General features: G+C 43.2%; 1 pseudogene; it reads left to right on the top strand.

Moving 5' to 3' along the window:
- Positions 1-490: 490 nt before the first annotated feature.
- LOC119365620 lies at positions 491-4,540 on the top strand (annotated as a pseudogene).
- The last annotated feature ends 1,488 nt before the right edge of the window (positions 4,541-6,028 follow it).

The following is a 6,028-nucleotide window of genomic DNA, read 5'->3' as shown; positions in this document are numbered from 1 at the left end:
ACTCACTTCAAGGAGTAGAGATTGATGTGCACGGAATGTCCCTTCTTATAAGATCTCAAGCAGAACTCTTCTTTTTTCCGAGAATTTCACAATAATTTTGTTGTTGTCGACGAAGAAATGGTGTTCATCACTCGAACCTACTTTATGCAATTCAGTCGAGTCTTTTAGCCCGAGGGGACACATAGGGGCCGGGATGGTTGCCGCAAGCAAATCAGAGCAAAATGCATTGAAAATTTGAAAAACCCCGCATAGCCTCTCAAATGCCTACATCAGTTGACAGCCGGAAACACTGTAGTATCAGTATCTACCGGCACATTCACTCACTCTGCATCTTAAGTTCTTGACAGCTACTACTAATTTGGTACTCCTGCCACTCTGCGGCGGCACATCACTTGCATAGAGTATCAAGCTAGTCCTCACTCCTCAGCTAGACATACCATCGCACACATTTAGAGTCGCGCAAAGGGCGAGCTCTCGCGGTGGCCACGTCGGTTTACTGTGCCGAGGGAATAAAGAAAAAAAAAAGATATGGTCGAGCGCACGAATTGCGGGATTGGCCAGCGACTCTTTCGCCCCTCGCACCCAGCGTCTCCCTCCTAGCTAGGGTTAGGAAAAACGTGGCCGCCGCCGCCGCCGCCCTCCCCCACTTCGCTCGAGGTCACTCCTCTCCATGTCCCGTCCTGAGCTCCACCTCCTCCAGCCCCCGCCTGGGCTCTGCTCCTTCTTCCTTGTTGGTGCTCAACCGGACGAGAGTGAACTGCCACAAGCCGCAGCAGAGGGACACGTCGATGAGGATGGCAAGTCGAGGTAAGCCGCCGCGGATTTGCTCACTGTTAGCTCCCAGTCTTTTCTTCTTCTTAGTGCTTTCTTATCTCCTCTTCCCTAACCTCGCCTATGCTAGCCGGAGGGGATCGGGAGGCATGATGCATGGATACGGGTGGAGCGGCTGAAGAAGGGGTTGTGTGGGGCAACCGGCCCGTCTTCTTCTGTGGAGTGGCCACTGTCGTCGCCAAGCTACTCAACTCATCGAACACGATGTCGCCATGTTCGGGAAGAAGGATTATCAGCAGTGGCGTCTCCTCTGCCGAATGGTAACTAACATATTTTGGTAATAATAATTATCAGCACTCTCTTCTAATGTTTTGAGGGTATCTTAGCTTTGAGAATGAACTAAACGTTTATTTGGGGAGAGATTTTGCTCCATTTTTGTAATCATTTTGAATTGATGGTCTGATGGATATCATGTCTGTGTCTATTTTGATGCTTCAGGCCTTCAGTATTAGAGCTGACGCGGACAGTTGATTCCTTGCATCAATGGGAAGGATACATTAGCCAAAGCTTGGGGGCAAGATGATCTCCAGCCCGGCCTGGCCACCGCTGGCATGTCGGTGCCCTCAACAAGTTCCTGCACGGGGATGTGAAGTCTGGTCCGAGGCCGCTTGGCCGGATGGCGCTCACTCTAGTGCCAAGTAGAATTCTTGAGCTCCTGCTTCACTTGCAAGAAGAAGCTGTAAGGAAACTGCATTTACATCTATCACTACGCTCAGTCTTTCAGAGTTTTAGTTTGAAGATACTCCGATGATTACACCTGAATGAAAACAGTTTATCCAACAAATAATTGTGGCGTTGTTCGCCTGGGAACATCCCATATACATTTGGGGAGGAAATCTTGTGAAAACTTGAAACATTCATCCAGTTATTTCTTTGTACAGCAACTGAACATATTGCTTCGGTGAAATCATTCATCCAATTGCATTATTTGATACAACAACTGTTTCTTTCTATGCATCTTCAGACAGAAAGGCATACTGATTTAATTGTTGTGTGCCATTGCATCGGTGAGAAGGCATTCTGCAGTGCCGAGTGCCGGGACCAAGAGATCATGATCGAAGAGGAAGCAAAGAACAAGATCGCCATCAGATGCTCGTCCTGCTCATCCCTGCCCGCCGGTGGATGGAACGGACAACAGCGGAGGACATGGACATGGCTCGTCCTGAACAACGTCGAGGTATTGATATGAGCAATTTTTTTCTGAATAAATATTTTGTTTGATAATTCTGCTGACCGGTTCAACTGATCTGATGTGTTTGCCTTACTATGGGCACTGCCAATGCGAACTACCAGAGTCATATGAGGCTTACTGGAAGCGGCAACATTAGTGGCATTCCGGTCCAATGCAGCAGTTCAAGCTTTGCATATCCGACATCATCGAGCCCAAGGTATTGTTATGCTCTTTTTGTTGTAATATCTAAGCAGAATGTACTACAAACTAGATAATCTGACGAAGATGTGGCACATGAGATGTTCTCCAATAATGTTAACTTGTTGTCGAAAACTCTGAAATGGTACTGCATTTTGAACTGAGTGTCAAACCCAATTGAGTCAAGTCTCCCTTGCAGTATGGTATTTTGTGGCGCTTGATTAGGTTACACTTTGAAAATCATTTGCCTTCTGTATGCATCATGTGATCTCTTTTTGTTCCAGTAGGGACCATTCAGTGGGATTTGTATTGTAATAAGCTTTGCACCTGAATTGATATTTTATAGTTAACAGAGTTAAGTCGCAGGAAATATGTGTTTTTGGTAATTGAGCTAGATATATGTGTGTTTATTTTTTGCTGTAATGTGGTCGTTATTTTAATTTAGAAAATAGAAGCATGAAGTGTGATTGTAAGGATCTAATAACAGATGTTGTTTGCATAACAAGATGTGTACTATACCTACTTACTAATAGCAGAATCTTAATCCTTCGCAAGCAGTCGCCATCGATGTAGACTTGGCATGCCCGGGTTTACTTTGTGAACAATATCATTTAGGAACTGACTGCCATTTGCTGAATTGTTGAAAAGTGGATATGATGGAAGAAGGTACCGGAAATGTTCTTGTTGTTGTAAGCTATTTGCATGAAGCGCTAAAATGCAAAAGAGATTGCTTGGAGCAGACATAGAGGTAAATTAAATTAATCTTTACTTCTTCTCAGCTTAAATTCTTTTATTGTTTCCCTTGATTAGTTGCAGTTTGGATGTGTTTCAGCAACAATCTTATTTGGGAATACATGTGAAACATTTTATGATCTTTCATGCTTCTGTCCTCTCCTCAGGTCATATGAATATGCACTGTTGTAGTGTTCACACTCGTCTGAAGTTGGTTCCTTTCATTTTCCAGGATTTGACGCTGCTGCTTCTTACCTCTGTAGAGATCCTGGTATGGTGCCTCGTAACAATGATACTGGAAATGGTCAGACTCCACAACAATTGCGCTTACCACGAACGAAGGATGTTATTGTAAATGGAACCGTTGTAAAGGTCAAGTACTACCACACCTACATGCTGCATCCGCCACCTCGTTTTTCTCACTGTTCTATCTATAACAACTGTGTGGAGCGTTTTGATCATCACTGTCCTTGGGTTGGTCAATGCATAGGACTGGTAACTATATTAATGCCTAATAGTCTAATATATTTCATTGTCATCCGAATCTGCATGATGAATCTCTATTGCAACTATTAATCAATGTTTGGTGCTAACTACCAGCTTTTCTGGTGCAGCGTAATTATCGTTTATTATATATGTTTGTATTCTCGACCACACTACTATGCCTCTACGTGTCTGGGTTCTGCTGGGTGTACATAATTAAGATCAAAGATGCAGAGGATTCATCGATTTGGAGGGCAATGTTGAAGACACCTGCCGAGTGGTTCTGATCATCTACTGTTTTATTTATGTGTGGTTTTTTGGCGGTCTTTTTGTCTTTCATCTCTATCTGAAGAGCACCAATCAGGTCGCTTCCCTTTCCACCTTTCCTCTGTTTTAAAACTCTTGGTATTTAAATCATTTTGTTGCAACTTCGTAATTATCCAATCCTTCACCTTTGCAAACTACCAACGAGAACTTTAGGTATCGATGCGACCTACGGGCTAACCTATATAACAAGATGCTTAGAGCTAACATAGAGGTTAATTAAATTAATCTTTAGTTCTTCTCTTGTCATGTTTTCATTAGTAAACCTTAAGGTAAATTCCCTTAGATAATCATGTCTTCATGGCCGGCATGATGATGGCGACATGACCCCCCGTGACGATGACCCGATCCGGCCAGACACCGTCTTCTTCGCCACGAGGAAATGTTTTGCATGCCTTCAAAGCTTAATAAAATATTTTGCATGTCTTTGCTTGCTACACTAATATGCAGGTTTTGTGGAGTGATGAACAAGACCTCTTCTTTTCAAAATATATGCTAGAGAGTACTCGTTGGATTTATAGAGATGAAGTGTTTGTAAAATTGCTTAATATCTTATATCTTGCTTGTGCAGGGCACCAGGAGAGAGATCGTATCATATTTCCTGTGAGCTGTGCTCTGGATCTTCTCCTATCCATATAAGTAACAACACATTCCTATGAAGGAATTCATATAGGCTTACATTTCATTGCATCTCCTCTGTCATTTTTAATTGGTTATATGCATGTGCTGTTGCAGAAAATTGTTTCTAAGACATGTCGGTTACTATAATTAATTGAAGCAGAGTTTTTGCTTGATAATTGATGGTGATGGTGTTATATTTTTAACCATTCCGCTTATCTACACTGTCAACACGTTAATAACTACAGTAGCTTGGTTAGTGCGCACAGTAACGTCTCAAGAGGCGCCCCAGCCATTAGTGAATCTTAATTAATTGCTCAAGCCTTACGTGCCTCGTCCTTCCTGATGCCCGCCCAATGGCATCTCCTTGATGGCAAAGATTGTTTTCTAGCTCTCCACCATAGTCACGGAGACACTGATCTGCATAACCGCATTGCACCAGGAGATTAATAACACCATGCCCATGGCCTTTTCGCACAATGCCGTGCAGACCAGACAACGGCGAGACCAGACGGAAGAAGAGCACAAAGAAATTACAAATATATTCTACTGCTCCATCGTGGACCTCTGTTTCTGTGCTGTCCCCTAGCGAATGCTCCTACTCCACTCCAGCGATCGATCGTCACATGGGGGCGGACGGAGGGTTGGTTGGGATTTGCAGCGACGTGGTGATGGTATAATAATGCAAGACAAAACGCACGTAGTATACGCTACACACACAACAACCGGATGTAATGCAGTCCACTGTGCCGGTATGTATACGTATACGTACATGGCATGCAAATTATGGCTGATCCCCCAACAAGGCAACACGGTACCCTAAAAAAAGGCAACAAGGTATAAATATAAATTTATGCAGTGTGCTGGTGGTTCCTCCTGTACTGTGCACGCACCCGCTCCCCTTCTCACCTGGCGTCCGGGAATATCTCCTGCTGCGTCGAGCAAAATATTATTAGGAGGGGAATATTTCGCCATATAAACTAGTGGTGGCGTGCGCATGTGAATGGATTACTCTCTTTTCCTATACGAAATGCAAGAGGTAATAAATGCCGCACCGACGGAGCTGGCATGTGGCGCTTCCCAAAACAACCCGACATGAGGATTTTGTCATTCTTCGGCCCGTTTAGATCCAGAAGTGTATATTTCTTTACGGATGAAGTACTATTTATTTTTTTGTCTAAAAACTACTTCCTCTGTCCGGAAATACTTGTCATAGAAATGACTAAAAATGGATATATCTAACACTAAATATGTCTAGATACGTTCATTTCTCTGACAAGTATTTTCGAATGGAGGGAGTACTTTTTTAATTTCTTTTTGGGTCTGCTTGTCCCTGTGTGCCGCGGTGTCTTGCGGCATATTCGTCGGTCAGTTTTTATAATGCTGAAGCGTAATGAGGACGTCCTACGCGTGTTGTACACTAGAGTACAATTGGAGAGTCATGTACGAGTCATGAATGTATTCGCTAATACTTCCTCCGTCTGTAAATACTCGTCGGAGAAATGAATGTATCTAGATGTATTTTAGTTTTAGAGGCATTCATTTTTATGCATTTTTTTAACAAATATTTTCAGACGGAGGGAGTATTTCTATGCCCCTGGTCCAGCTAACAAACAGTAGTATCACATATAGCTAGTAACAGTATCACAGAGTAATAAGTATAGTGTACTC

Source organism: Triticum dicoccoides, chromosome 2B, assembly GCF_002162155.2.
Source record: "Triticum dicoccoides isolate Atlit2015 ecotype Zavitan chromosome 2B, WEW_v2.0, whole genome shotgun sequence".
Classification (NCBI taxonomy): Eukaryota; Viridiplantae; Streptophyta; class Magnoliopsida; order Poales; family Poaceae; genus Triticum; species Triticum dicoccoides.
Note: the sequence above shows the minus strand (reverse complement) of the source record. Positions and strands in the feature narration are given on the sequence as shown.